The sequence below is a fragment of the Chlorocebus sabaeus genome, chromosome 26, assembly GCF_047675955.1.
Source record: "Chlorocebus sabaeus isolate Y175 chromosome 26, mChlSab1.0.hap1, whole genome shotgun sequence".
Taxonomy (NCBI): Eukaryota; Metazoa; Chordata; class Mammalia; order Primates; family Cercopithecidae; genus Chlorocebus; species Chlorocebus sabaeus.
The window spans coordinates 10,491,861-10,507,205 of NC_132929.1; the positions used below are offsets into that span (position 1 = coordinate 10,491,861).

The 15,345-nt window shown below is 39.8% G+C and overlaps 1 long non-coding RNA gene across 2 annotated transcripts in view; it reads left to right on the forward strand.

Moving 5' to 3' along the window:
* LOC140710433 (uncharacterized) overlaps positions 1-10,939 on the forward strand; it is a 65,803-nt gene extending 54,864 nt beyond the window's left edge. The window contains exons 3-4 of one of the 2 annotated variants that reach the window (XR_012091446.1): positions 584-638; positions 4,687-10,939. This is a non-coding gene — a long non-coding RNA (uncharacterized lncRNA). Of the gene's footprint in view, positions 1-583; positions 639-1,320; positions 1,588-4,686 lie in introns of those variants that run through there. The other variant, XR_012091447.1, reaches the window with a different exon arrangement.
* Positions 10,940-15,345: the final 4,406 nt, after the last annotated feature.

Sequence of the window (15,345 nt, forward strand, 5' to 3'; positions counted from 1 at the left end):
AATAAAATCATACTATAGTCAAGTCACGAGAGCTTTTGGAAACATAGAAATATGTTTCTATAAATGTGAAACATAGAAATATTCTCAAACTCCAGGAAATAATTTTGATGCAATTTGTCCTAAATTTACTTCCTCCTAAAGTATCACGGTATTTACCACCCTTTTCCTCTGACTTTTTTTTTAACCAAACAGAATAAGGAATCTCTGAACTAAGGTAAGGTGTAAAACCCTAACAAAAGACTGACAGTGAAGTCATTCGAACAGTACCTCGACAAGCCTCAAGGGGATTGTTAATTTCCTGATTTCAGAATAATTTGGTTGATCCCAAATATTACAGCAGGCACCATGGCAACAGCATTTGATATGACAAGCTGTAGGCTTAAAAATGAATGTGAAGCTGAGGTTGTTAGGATAATTAGGGTTAAATACTAATTGTCTTATGATGGCCAGGGTTCTGTGGATTTGTACTAGCCAGTGTTTAATGATTTCTTACCATGTGCCAAGCTCTGTGCTGATTCTTCACTTGCATTCTCTCGTTTAACCTTCACAATAATCCCTAAGTCTTGCTATCCCTGTTTTACAGTTGTGCAACCAGAGGCTGAGCTTGAAGAGTTAACGTTTCCAAGGTCACAAAGTTGGTAAGTAGTGTTAAGTGTTCATCTCAGAGGTGCGCAAGCATTTTCAGTTCACAGTGTCCTTCGTGTTTTAGTCATTTTTTCACAGTACACACAGGCCAAAAGAAATACTTACCACTTCCATTTCTTAGTTACTTAGGTCCAAACAATTTCAGAAATATCTCTGTCCTAATAAGTTAGCAGTTGTTTGAAAAGAATAACATGTATACATTGAAAGGAAAAAGAATATGTTTTATTTCATTCTTAAATAACCGCAATTATCAACTAATGGGATGGATGCACCCATTGGGCATGCAAGGGTTTATTGAACTTGGAATGAAATTGGACAGCACCACCTTCATTTCCTGTTCCATGTTAAGTGTTGCACAGTACCTGCTTTTTAGCAAAGCAACTGCTGAAAACTTAGCTTTGCAAACGTATGGCATTATCAAAAGGGATGTGGTGTGATCTAATGTTGAAGTTCTGAACTACTTTGAGTTAGTTGTTCACACTTTGTCTGACAGATGTCAAGTATTCCTGTGTTTTTCTCCAAAAATTAAAAGATACAGTTTGGGAACTGCAGGTCTGTTTCCCTTTACAAGGCTATGAGGCAGGCAGTCTTGCAAAGGGAAAAAATTAGACCTGCAGTTCCTCTGGCAGGCAGCCAAGTTCTCTCATTCATCTGTATATACTCACCCCAACACAGTGCCTGGCACATCGCAGGAAGTCAATAGGTGAAAGCAGAGGTCTGAATTGCTCCTGATTCCAGCTCTCACTCCAGGAAGATGTGAATCCTTCTGAGTCTCCTACAGGTGACTGTTTGTAGCATCACTGATGTTTGTTCATTCCAGAATTTCCCCCTCCTAAGGATGAGCTCAAACCGGCTTGCAATAGCTAGAGAACCAAAAGCCCCATCGCCAGGACCTGTCCAGGCTAATGTCAGAGTTGAGCAAACCTGTCCACACAAAGTCAAACTCCGTGCCCTCGGTGATCCGCCATGCAGCTGCCTCCAAAAGCAGCAGCCCCAGTAGCCACACATGTTTACTTCCAAGGCTCTGAGACAACTCTTTTTAGGAAATGCAAACAGGGAGGGAGGTGAGGAGGAGTTTGCAATTAGGACAAAGAATGACCTTAACAGGACTGAATGCTCTTGCACTGGTTTCCCAACCCTGATACATCCATAGATTAATTTGAATGGAGTTACCCTACGCATTTTCCATCTATCTGCTTCCAATTCTGGGGGTATGGCTGAAAGGAACTACCATTCATTGGTCTTTGAAATAGTGTTCTTCATTTCCTAATAGCACAGTCCTCAATTGCTTCTTAGAGATGGTTTGTCTCCTGGCTTCCTTAACATCACTGATACCGGGAAGACCAAATTCACAAATATATCCATGAACAAAAGCCCTTGATATTTTTGCTCAGCAGTTCCATTCCCAGGGACTTATACAGGTATAAGCACATGTGTGAGAATGACACATATATTTTTACATCAATTGCAGCAGTATTTGTAATAACAAAAGATTAGAAATAACCTACATATCCTTTAATAAGGAACTATTAAAATAAACTATGACATATTCATACGTAGAATTTAGGCAGTCTTTTTTTGTTTTTTGGAGACAGATAGTCTCTCTATGTTGTACAGGCTGGTCTTGAACTCCTGGCCTCAGGAGACCCTCCCGCCTCAGCCTCCCTGGTAGCTGGGACTATACTTGTGCAACACCATGTGCAGCTAGGCAGTCATTTAAAGCAAGGGTCAGCAGAGTTTTTCTGTAAAGGGCAAGATAATAAATATTTTAGCCTTTGCAGACCCTGCAATCTTTGCCACCGTTACTCAACTCTGCCCTTGTAGCACAAAAACAGCCACAGACAATGCGTAAAAGAACAGATGTGGCTGTGTTCTAATAAGACTTTTATTTACTAAAACAGGTAGAGACCGAATTTGACCTGTGGGCTATAGTTTACTTACCTGATTTAAAAGAATAAGGCAAGTCTATATTTACAGCTATGGAAATATTTCCAATATATATTTTTAAGTTAAGCACACCAAGGAGGAAGAAAATACAAGCATGTACGTAGATGCATAGAAAACAGTGTAAGACTACACAAGAAACTATCCATGTGGTTATATCTGGAGAGGAGAAGTGGAAGGCCGAGGGAAAAGGGGCACAGAGAGGGCTTCCATTGAATAGCATTTTGTTCCTACTGGAATTGGCATCATGTGGATGCAATACTTATTTTTTAAAAAAGCAAACTTTAAAAGAGTGGGTTTGCATCATCACAATCCTATTTTGTAATATCGAGGCTGACCATTTGTATATCCAGCACTCCTCTGTCTGATTTCTCCTTATTATTGAGGCACATTTTGATTCCCCATGAAAACTGCAAACTCCTTCGAAGGACTGTCTTTATACCCACAGCCTTTCCCGCTTCCTGCCAGTGTTTTGCACAAAGTAGACCTCTTTATACGTTTATGTCATACAAGCTATACAATAAAAATTAATTTTTAGTAGTATTGGTAGGAGGGAACCCTTCCCTTGCACCCCCCAAGGAAACTCGTTACTTTTATATAGACAGAATCAAATTAAACTTCAAGGACAAAAGGAAGCCATATATCAAAATAATTGGGCCATGGTAGGTGCTCATTACATGTGGAATCTTTGCCTAAATTAAAGGACAATCACTGCTGCATGTTCACCCACGCTGCCTCTTCCCGGGTGCACGTAAAGACATTTCCCAGCCTCCCTCTTCTATAAGGTTCAAGTGGTCCCTAGAACCACAAGCAATGTGTCTGCAAACCCAGGGGGCTCCCAGCTTTCTGGACACCTACCCACTAGATGAGTCAGGGCAAGAATAGAAAAACACCCCCTCCTCCCTCAAACAAGGGTTATGTCCAGTCACGGATGGCTCAGCCACAAGGTATTTTCAACACATGGGGAGGTGGTGTGGGTGGACAGTGACAAGAAGGAGATATTTGCTATGACTGTATTGACTTCTGCCTCCTCATTCTTCTGAAGCAGTCAGCTAGTCAGCTGCTGGAGAACCAGAAGACATAATAATGCAATTCTCAGATGTTTGCTTTCCACTGATATTATGACCCTGGTGTGAGTTGCCATGGCAATTTCAACATATTAGAGTCACATTCTTTTGTTTGAATAATTTTTTTTTATGTCTTCAGGAGTTTTATGTCTGGAGACATTAGGTGTTGAAATTCTCTCCATCCTTACAGACTCTTCAGGATGGAGGTTTCAATCTCCAACGGCCCTGACATTGTCCTCCCAGTAGTAGTAGCAGGAGACCTCTTTTGTTAATGACCTATGGTTTCTGTATAAGAAAAGTTCTGGGAGCTGAACTGAAGCCCTTAATTCTGGGTATGAATTCAGGCATGTGGGTACACCCTGAGCAGGAGGACAGAGGTAAAGAGATTGCACTCTGTCATAAGAACAATGAAATAACTTATTAGGAGTCAACCACAAAAGCCTGGATTCAGAAGGGCTCATAAATCCTGTCTAGTACAGGCCCCACATTTTGTTGGTGGAAAATGGACACAGAAAGGGTAAATGATTTGCCGAAGCTCACAGAGCTACTTAATAGCAAATCTGGGATTAGAACCTGAGTCTCCATACTCAATTTCCAGTTCAATGCCTTTTTTACAATAGTGTGCTGCTCTAAATTATAGAAAACATGAAATTGGATAATGGGATAAAATAGTATAATTTCTCAAAAAGCTGAAAAGAGGGTATGCCTTCCTTTAATTCATTATTGAAGAGTTGCCAGTTATTGTTTGGGGCTGGAGTCTTAGGATTATGATTGAGGATATTCCTGGAAATACTGATGAATTCTTTCGTCTTCTATAGACCATGCTGCAGAAGCATGTAGGGGTAATTCAAGGGAATTGATTTTGAATGACCACTTTACCCAAAGTCTCTGAAATGTCAGTTTTACAAGAGCAAGCTAAATAAAGTGTATATATTTTTAGCATTAAAAGAAGGTAGTCATAGTATACTTGGTTCCAAATTGGCCAACTCTGAGAATTTGCCAACTCTTTTTTTTTTTTTTTTTTTTTGAGACTGAGTCTTGCGCTGTCACCCAGGCTGGAGTGCAGTGGTATGATCTCAGCTCACTGCAAGCTCCACCTCTGCCTCCCGGGTTCCCGCCGTTCTCCTGCTTCAGCCTCCTGAGTAGCTGGGACTACAGGCGCTCGCCCCCATGCCCAGGTAATTTTTTTGTATTTTTAGTAGAGACTGGGTTTCACCATGTTAGTCAGGATGGTCTCGATCTCCTGACCTTGTGATTCGCCTGCCTCAGCCTTCCAAAGTGCTGGAATTACAGGCGTGAGCCACCGCGCCTGGCCGGGAATTTGTCAACTCTTTATTGCATCTGCAGGGAATTAAAATTGGAGCACCTTCACAAGTAGCACTTACACACATGGTGGTGATGATGATGTTAGTGATAAAGGAAAATTTCTTGAACACTTACTATGTACTAGTCACATAGCCAAAGCTAAATCATATGCTAAAGGCTTTAACATTTATTCTCTTACTTAATATTCTCAATAACCCTAAGAGGTAGGCATTATTATTATTCTCATTTTATAGATGAGTAAATTGGGTATTAGCTAGGCCTCATGGATTCAAAAAGCTAGATGTGGTATTTACATTCAGATGGCACTAAAGGCTCTCTACGTGCCATTTTGCATGTAAATTAGAGTCACAGCATTTTAGAGCTGGAAGTGAACATGCCATCCAATGCCTTCCTTTCATAGATGAGGAAGTAGAAGTAGAATGGTTTGTTCAGTTTCATAACTTATGACAGATCCTAGGGTTCCATGCCTAAAAAGAATGTCCTATACCAGGACACTGAAAAGGCGTTTCCTTTTTGACCTCATCTCTGACAGTACTTCTTGTCAGCAGCTTTCCAGATCTTTAAGGAGAGCCATTTAGCTGTGGATTCATACATCAGCTACAATCTTGGGCTGTTTATTTAACCTCTCTCTGACTCACTTTCCTCGTCTGTAAAGTGGGGAGAGCAACTTCACAGTTAATGTGAGTATATACATACAGTACTTGGCACTGTACAATTCAAGCTCTGCCCAGGTATAATCTGTTATTATAAATGTGTGGACAAGTGGCAATACAGGTGAGGGAAAAGGATCAGTTCTCCTAAATTATGCAAGTGGCACTCTGGCAGAATATTGAAGCTGGGTGGCCACCAGCCAAGAACTTTTCCTCATGAAGTTTACTCAGCCTCCAGCCTTTGATGCCATTCCTTACCTGTTCCTCCTCTTCAAAGTACATTATTATCATTTTCATGATTATTATTATTTTCATAGCTATCTTTTATAATTGTGCTAGTTATGATGCTGTGGTAGGAAGAAGATGTAATTATTTACACAGCTCTGCATTTCCCATTCTTGACCTTCCAAGAAGGTTGAATTCTAAGAAATAGACTTTGTTTTGCACAGAGGGATAAAATGTGTAGTTTGGGCTCCTGCCATGAGATAATGAGTTTGAGGAGGAAGGAAGGGGTGGGGCTGAATTCTGCCACCACTCTTGGGGCCAGGTCTCTAGCTCTGGCAGCTCATAGGAAGGGGCACTCTTTCCTAATTCATCTGAGGGTTGCCTATGTCCATTGTCATGTCCAGTAGGGTCACCTTTTGGCAATTTGCCCAAAGAAGGTGCTTTTCTTAAATTCACAAAGTTGAATTACTGCTAGGTGCTAGCAGCAGATTTTTACCCACCTTTCTTGACCTCATTCACTTAAACCCAAAAGCATTTAAATAAGACAGGTTGAGTTTTTGTTTTTTACCACAACTTATGATTCTCATTCCTAAAGGTAAAAGTCTCTTTTCTATCAGAAAAAAATGAATTCCTTTGATACTTATCATGTATAATGTATGAGGACTAAAATAGAATCAGTAATCCCACCAGACCAAGAACTGCAAACTATTGGCATTTTCCCACTTAGAGGAAATGAAAGTACTGAACATTTAGGGAGGGTTAAGCTAGTCTCTTCTGTGCTTAGTTTGATAAGATGCTTACTAAAGTTCTCTCTACTTTAGCAGGTAGAGACACCTTGTAGAATGCTTTGTGAACCACAGGTACGTCCCCACCATCTGATCTGAGGGCCGAGGGCTGCACTACAGGTGCTGGCTCAGCTTGTTGCTGAGCCAGTAAGATCCATGGGGAGGCAATTAGATCAGAATCAGAAGCTGCCCCAGAGAGCACCACGAATTAAACACTAGAGACCCTAAGTACAGCAGCCACTTCCACCTATCATCTACTTTACTTTCTTCATCTTTAATTTGGGTTGAAAACTTCTGAAACATTGTTGGCATTCCTATGGGGCCTTTCAGTTTTCAGATACTCCTTTTTCTCAGAAGTTACTGGCTGTCTACTGCCATAAATAAATAAATAAATACATAAACTATTTTTTAGTGCTTTCTGTGGCAATTAGATACCCCACTTCCAGTGTTTGCCTTCACTTTTCACTTTCAAAACCCATTAATAGAGAACACGAACAGCCACGCTGGACTTTACATTTTCAAAGTGTTTCACATCTATTTTACCTATTGGTTTTCAAAGAATTTTATGACTTAGGTAGATCTGATATGTTCTCCCTATTTCGAAAGCAAAGTAACATCTCAGCAGTTAACTGACTTGCCCGAGTTCACATGGCTAGGTAATGACAGAGTAGAACTCTCTCTCCGGTTGGCTGATTCAGTTCTTTTTACCACCATATCTATTAGGCAAAGTGGCAAGTGCAAAGAGTTCTGGGGTTGGAGATCTGTGACTTTGAAAACCACAACTGTACTGTTGTTCCAAATATCAAAACTACAGTTGGAGGTAGGGATGCTAGGTTATTACAGTTCAGTGAAATAATTTGATTTTCAGTCCTAACTCAGCAGTGTGCCCTTGTTCATGGCACTTAATATCAATGAGCCTCCATTGTTGTGTCTGTAATACTTTCCTTACTAGCTAAGGAAAATGAAATAGTGTATGTAAAGGGCCTAGTATATTTTCTAGCACATACTAAATGCTCAGTAAGTGCTCATTAGGATTAATATTATTCCAGCATTCTCTAGTCTTTCTTTTGGAGCACATCTTTCCACAAGCTTACATTCTTCTGCTAAGAAACCTCAGGAGACTTTGATTTGGGGAACAACAGAGGTTAGTGGGTGTCCTGTCTAGCTCAACTATGTGGGTTACTCTAGCTTTTGGTTGTCTTTGTCAAAGCTTATTTTCCCCTCTATAGACAAAGAAGTTAAGTTGTAGAAAACCAGTAGTAATGCAAATGTTTCTTGTCTATATAATTCCTGTATATGGCAATGCAAATGGATTTTGTCTGGTAGAAAATATAAATCTCTGTCTATTCTCATTTGAGCAAGTTGTAATATCTTACTAATTACCTCATTAATTAGCGAGTTAAATAAAATCTTTGACACATATTCATTCTGTAACTGTGTGAGTCATGATTATATCCTCTTTTAAAAATGACCCTTTAATGCTTCCCAGTGCCTATCTTCGACTTACCTTACTGGCATCTTCTACTTCCCTTACTTACTTTCTACAGTGCCTATCTTACTGCCATGGCTGCTCCCAGCTGTGCACCCACACACTCAGCCATTCCATTCCGGTCTCCATATGCATCCACTGGCATTACCCTAGTAGCTGCTATTCAATGCTATTCAGGCTGTGGGGTTTAATAAAGTAGATCCAATGCACATAAAAATCACTGGTAACCACGTTCTGAAACAGAATGGGTACTAAAATTTGAAAATCAAATGGACTTTTCTTTGAATACTTGAAGAGCTTAATTGTTCTGACACTTAAGCAAGTAAGTCTGAGCGCTTGTGTCAGACACTTGCCCTGACACTTGAAACAGAATATATGAAGTACCTACAGGGAGTATGCAGGCAGATTCTGAGGGCCTGGCAGAAAGAGGTACTCACTACTCTGTGTTCCGTAGTATAGCTGCCTAAGCAGATTTTAGACTCCTTTCTCCCTTCTCAAAGATACTGCCTCAAGCAACAAGACAGATTTAATAGACCAATGGAATGATTCTAAGCCAGAAAATCTCATGGGTATGGATAGTCTGTGAAACAGAAAAAAAAACATGTATTCAAACCTTTTTTCTCCTTGTGTTCTAAGTCATAGTGTCAGAGGCATTTGAACCAGAGCAACTCCATTTTGAACGGGGACCGGGTAAAATAAGGCTGAGATCTACTGAGCTGCATTCCCAGGAGGTTAGATATTCTTAGTCAGAAGAAGAGATAAGAGGTCGGCACAGGTACAGGTCGCAAAGACCTTGCTGATGAAATGGGATGTGGTAAAGAAGCTGGCCAAGACCCACCAACGCCAAGATGGCAATGAAAGAGACCTCTGGTCATCCTCACTGTTCGTTATACACTAATTATAATACGTTAGCATGTTAAAATACACTCCTACCAGCTCCATGACAGTTTACAAATGCCATGGCAATGTCCAAAAATTACCCCCTATAGTCTAAAAAGGGGAGGAACCCTCAGGTCTGGGAAATCCGCCTCCCTTTCCTTGAAAATTAATGAATAATCCATCCCTTGTTTAGCATATAATCAAGAAATAACTATAAATATACTCAGTTGAGTAGCTCAGTTGAGCATACCACTGCCCTGTGCAAGGAGTAGCCATTCTTTTATTCCTTTACTTTCTTAATAAACTTGCTTTCACTTTACTCTGTTAACTTGCCCTGAATTCTTTCATGCACGAGGTCCAAGAACCCTCTCTCAGGATGTGGATTGGGACCCCTTTCTAATAACAATAGTATTGTGTCTGTTTTGTCAAGAGAGAAGGGATCCAGAAGTGACTGCATGGAAACAGCAGAGAGGACATCCCTATGGTTGAACTTCAAATAAGAGTAAAATGCAAAAGTTAAGTCTCAAAAAATAAAGTGTTTTGCATACGGAATTGATCATAGTTTTTGTTACTATGCCTTGGGTAAAGAGTGCTAAAAGAATTTCCTTTTTGTCAGTCTTCCCTAAAATATGGAAATAGAAGTCTTTAGAGCAGTTGCTGGTTTTTTTACTACTATCGTGAGGTAGCAACTAGTTTCAAATACGGTTTTTCCACTTCTGCTGTCTTTACATTGTCATTCACTTGTTTACTCAACTTTTAACAAATCTTTATAAAATACCTGTTCTGCACCAGGCACTGTGCTTGACACGAGGAACAAAGATATAAAAATCACTTTTTCTGCTCTCAAGGAATATGATCTATCAGGATGGACAAACTAGTAAACAAAAATTATAATGTAAAATAGGTGCTATGCTACCTCACAAACGAAGTGCTATGGAAGTATGCAGAACATAAGAGGAAGAAGTCAGGGAATGCTTCCTAGAGGAGGTGATGTGTGATGACCACACATTGAAAAATACTGGGTGGTGCTGGATACCAAAATAGGGGGCTTAAACTAAGAGACTTGTGGAGATTTTATTAAAAAGTGGACAGATTTAAGATATACTACAGAGGTAGACTGGATCAGAAGCATCCTCACACTGGATGTGTGGTTGAGGAAGAGGATGGTGTGCAGGATGACTGTTGGAATTCTCCCTGGAGCAGCTGCATGGATTGTCAGTTACCACGATAAAGAAGGCTGAGGGAGGATGAGTGTGTACGGGGTGCAGGATGAAAATCAGGAGTTTAGTTCGAATGTGCTGAGTCTGAGGTGCTAATGAGACAGACTGGGGGAGGAAATGTGTAGGCAGTTTGAATATGCACATATTAATTTAAAGTAGAAGGCTTAGGTTGTGATGAAGAATTGGGTGTCATCAGCCTCAGAGTGATTGGATGAAATCACCCAGGGAAAGAGTAAAAAGAGAGAAGAGCAAAGCATCTAGGACTGATCAAATCATAAGGAACTTTGGGATGATACGTTGAGTCTACAAAACAAACCAAGAAGGAGTGGCCAGTGAGGTAAGTGGAAATCCAGGAAAGTATACTGCCATGAAACCTAAGACAAAGACATTTTCAAGAAGGAAGATGCTAAGAGTTCAGGTAAGATGGGAGGTAGAGAATTAATCATTGGCTTTGGTAACATTAAGTTTATTGGTATATTAACCAGGGGTCTCCGGGAAAATGGAACTAACAGTATGTATAAATATACACAGAGAGATTAATTTTAAGAATTTGACTTATGCAATTGTGGAGGCTGGCAAGTCCAAAATCTGCAGGACAGGCCAGCAGGCTGGAGACCCAGGGAAGGGTTGCAATTTGAGTCCAAAGGCAGTCTGTTGGCAGAATTTCTTCTTCTTACAGGGAGGTGAATCTCTTTCTATTAAGGCCTTCAACTGATTGGATGAGGCCATTCACAGTATGGAGAGCAGTCTGCTTAACTCGAAGTCTACTTACTGACTCAAATGTTAATTTTATCTAAAAAAACACTTTCACATTCTGCAAGACCAGGACTTAAAAAAAAAAAAAAAAGAAAAGAAAAAAAGGGAAAACAACAAAAATACATAAATAAATACCTTCACAGAAGCATTTAAAATAACATTTGACCAAAATCAGGGTCCTGTGGCCTAGCCAAATTGACATATAAAATCAACCATCACAGTTGGTAAGCTCATCAAGAGGCCTTTCTGTTGATGGTGGAGGCAAGAACCAGACTGTAATGGATTGAAGAGCTAAGGGGAAGTAAGGAAGTATTGTGGACTCATCGTTCTCAAACTTGGCTGAATTTAAGAATACCTGGGAAGCCTCTAAAAATCTCAATAACCAGGCATTACCCCATATCAATTACCTAGGAATCTCCATAGGTGGGTCTCAGGCATCCGTGTGCCAAACCTGAGAAGCACTAATATAAATCAGGGCTTCTCAAACTTTAAAGTGCATATACATTTTCTTATAGGTCTGAAGTGGGGCCTGAGATCCTGCATTTCTAACTGGAGCTCCTGGTAATGCCAGTGCTGCTGATCCATAGACTGCACTTTGAGTAGTGAGGATATAGATGACTCTTTTTAGTAAATTTGAATGAAAGGCATAGTGAAATAGGGGAGTAGCTTGAGGGAAATATTAAGTCAAGGAATGATGATTATTATTGTTGTTGTTGCTATTTTAAAAGTGTATCTGTACTGTAGCAGGACAAGCTGCAGACAAAGCTCCTCAGACACTGAGTTAAAGAAGGAAGGGATTTATTCGGCCAGCGGCATCGGCAAGACTCCTGTCTCAAGAGCCGAGCTCCCCAAGTGAGCAATTCCTGTCCCTTTTAAGGGCTCACAACTCTAAAGGGGTGAGTGTGAGGGGGTCGTGATCGATTGAGCAAGCAGGGGGTACGTGACTGGGGGCTGCATGCCCCGGTAATTAGATTGGAACAAAACAGGATATGGATTTTCACAGTGCTTTTCTATACAATGTCTGATAACATAACCGATTAGGTCAGGGGTTGATCTTTAACTACCAGGCCCAGGGTGTGGCACCAGGCTGTCTGCTTGTGGATTTCATTTCTGCCTTTTAGTTTTTACTTTTTCTTTCTTTGGAGGCAGAAATTGGGCATAAGACAATATGAGGGGTGGTCTCCTCCCTTAGTACATCAGTGGGAGTGGCAGAGGGAAGATAAAGAGAGGTTAACAATGTGAGAGAGATGGGAACACTAAAAAAGACAAGTTCTTGAGGGAGCAAGAAGAGCAGGATGCTGAGTACAGGTAGAGTCCCAATAGACAAGGAACCAGCTTGCTGGGAAAGAAGGAGGAGGAAGCAGAGATATAGGAGAAATTGCCTGCCGGGGAACTGCAAGTGTTCTGCATGGTAAAAGCATAGAAACCATTTGGAGGTCTGGAGTGAGAAGAAAGTGGAGAAGACAGAGGCCAAATCATAGAAAGCCCTGTGAGCCATGCCAGGAGCTGGGCTTTTTCCCCAAAGGTACTGGGGAGCAGTTGAAGAGTTATTACATGGACTTTAGGATCAGATTTGCATGTCATTCCGAGATGTGCATTTTATTCAAAAAAATGGAGTAGGCACTAGGGAAAGAAGTATGATCGTGCAAACAATAGAATCATTTAAGATATTGTTACAATCCATTTAAGAAATATCACCTCCAAAAATGCACAAAAGTATGGCTAAGATGAAGAATTTAAAAAAAAGATTTAGAGTGGTGTTTTTGAGAGGCATTAATATGAGTGGGTTGGAGAAACAACTGAGCAGAGAGGCCACTGGAGAACCAATGATGATGGAGAGCAAAGACATTCAGAAGCTAAATGACTCAGAGAGAGAGAGAGAGAGAGAGAGAGAGAGAGAGAGAGAGAGGAAAAACCCTGAGATGTATAAATAAAGAACATGGGACATAGAGAAGATGAGGCACAAACATGAAGGACTGAAGAGGCATTGGGAGCCTCCCTCCAGTGGGGCTGCTCTACTTTGGTGACTCTGGAGAAGCTGGTAATGTGAGCATTTCCAGTGAAAGATAGAGCTGGTAGACATGAGACTGACCGGGACCCAGGAATCCCCTGAAGAGGGCCATGGACTGGCGGCAAGGAGATAAGAGGTCATTGAAACGGAACTGAATGAATTCTTGCTCACTCCTACGATGCAGTACCTGCAGGTTTGCTTTAGGAAAGCTGGCAGGCTGAGCACAGTAGCAAGACCAACGTAACTTCTCCTGTATCATGACTGATTAAGTGTCAGGTTTTGCAACCAGAGAGATCCAGGTTCAGATTCCAGCTTTGCCAGTCTCAGCTTTTTTAGCTGTAAAACAGGAGTAATGATACGCCTTTCATTGTGAGGATTATTTGAAATAAAGCATGTTAAGTTTGTAGTACAGTACCTGTATAGTAGTAAACATTCAATCCATAGTACCTACTAACAAAATCATGGCGTGTAGTTGTGTTCCAACTCAGGAGGCAAACATCAGTAACTATGGGTTAGGTAAATCACTTTTTTGGATTAGAATTGTCTGCCTAATACTAGACAGTCGCATCGAAGAATAACTCAGAAACACTTAGTAAGTTGGATACAAAAATCATTTATCCACATGTGAAGGAGATAGTCATTAGGCTGTTTTCAAGGAATAAAGACAAAACAAAGAGGATAGGAATAGTAAACAGACAAACAAAAAACCTGCAGAGAGTCTGGGAACAGTGGATGTTGATGTGACAACAAAGGAAGGGTTGCCATTCTGATCTTTTCTCAAGAAAGAACTTACTGTGGAACTGCATCAAGTTCAGTTAGGTGACAGCCTTCTAATTGTGTCTCTAGAATCTACATCAGCTTTTAAGCTGAAGTCTTACTTTTCCTGAGCAACCCCTGATCAAAGACTGAGCACAGAGGGGGTTATTAGGACCTAGTCATTTCTGCTCAACATGAGACTCCACTAACTAACATCAATTTTACACAATTTCTCCCAGGAAATAGAATAAGAGGGAAAAATTCTCAACTCATTGTATAATAAGGCCAGTATTACCCTTATATCAAAACCAGAAAAAGACAGTAAAAAACAATTACAGACCAATGTCTTTCATAAACTTAGACATAAAATCTTCAACAAAATAATTGTAAACAAAACAAGCAGTATATAAAAAGAATTATACACTATGACCAAGCAGGATTTATTTTAGGTATGCAAGGCTGGTTCAACATCCAAAATCAATGTGAATTGTACACTTAAAAATTACTAAAATGATAAATTTTATGTTGTGCATATTTTATTACCATATAAAAAAGATGATTTAATTGTCTAAATAGAAAATCACAAGGAATCTACAAGAAAACTCCTATAATTAATAAGTGAGATCATCAAGTTCACACTGTCAGGATAAAAAATCAATTGCATTTTTATATTTTAACAATGAACATAATGGAACCAAAATTTAAAACACAATACCAATTCCAGTCTCTGTGAACAAAATTAAATATTTAGACATATACTTAAAACAAGTGCAGGATTTAAAAATTGCAAAATGCTGATGAAAGAAATCGTAGAAGACTAAAATAAGTAGAAATACATACCATGTTCATGGTTTGGAAGACTCAACATAGCAAAGATGTCAATTCTCCCCAAATTGATCTATAAGTGTAATGCAGTTCCTGTGGTCTAAATCTCGGCAAGATTTTATGTAGACATAGACAAGCTTATTTTAAAACTTATATGGAAAGGGCCAGGCCTAGGAATAGTTAAAACAGTCTTTGTAAAAAAGAATCATGTGGGAAGAGTCATTTTAACAATATTAGGACTTGCAGCTGTAGTAATCAAGAAAGTGTGGTACTGGTGATGGGATAGATACCTAGGTCAGTGGTAAGGAATAGAAAACCCTTACATAGGCCCACACAAATATGCTCCACTGATTTTGACAAAGGTGCTAAAGTAATTCGATGGAGAAAAGGTGGCCTTTTCAGTAAATAGTGCTGAAGTAATTGAATATCTATATGTAAAAAAAAAAAAACCTCTACCTAAATCTCACACTTACATAGAAAATTAACTCCAAATGAATCACAGATTTAAATGTAAAATGTAAAAATATAAAATTTTTATAATAAAACAGGAGAAAATCTTCAGCATCTAGAGCTAGGCACCAAAAGCACAATCTGTAAAGGGAAAAATTGAAAAATTGAACCCTATCACATTTAAAAACTTTTGCTCTCCAGAAGCCCACACGAAGAGGATGAAACGACAAGCTACAGACTGGGGGAAATGTTTGTAACCGATATGTCCAACAAAGGACTAGTATCTGAAATATACTGAGAACTCTTGAAACTCAAGA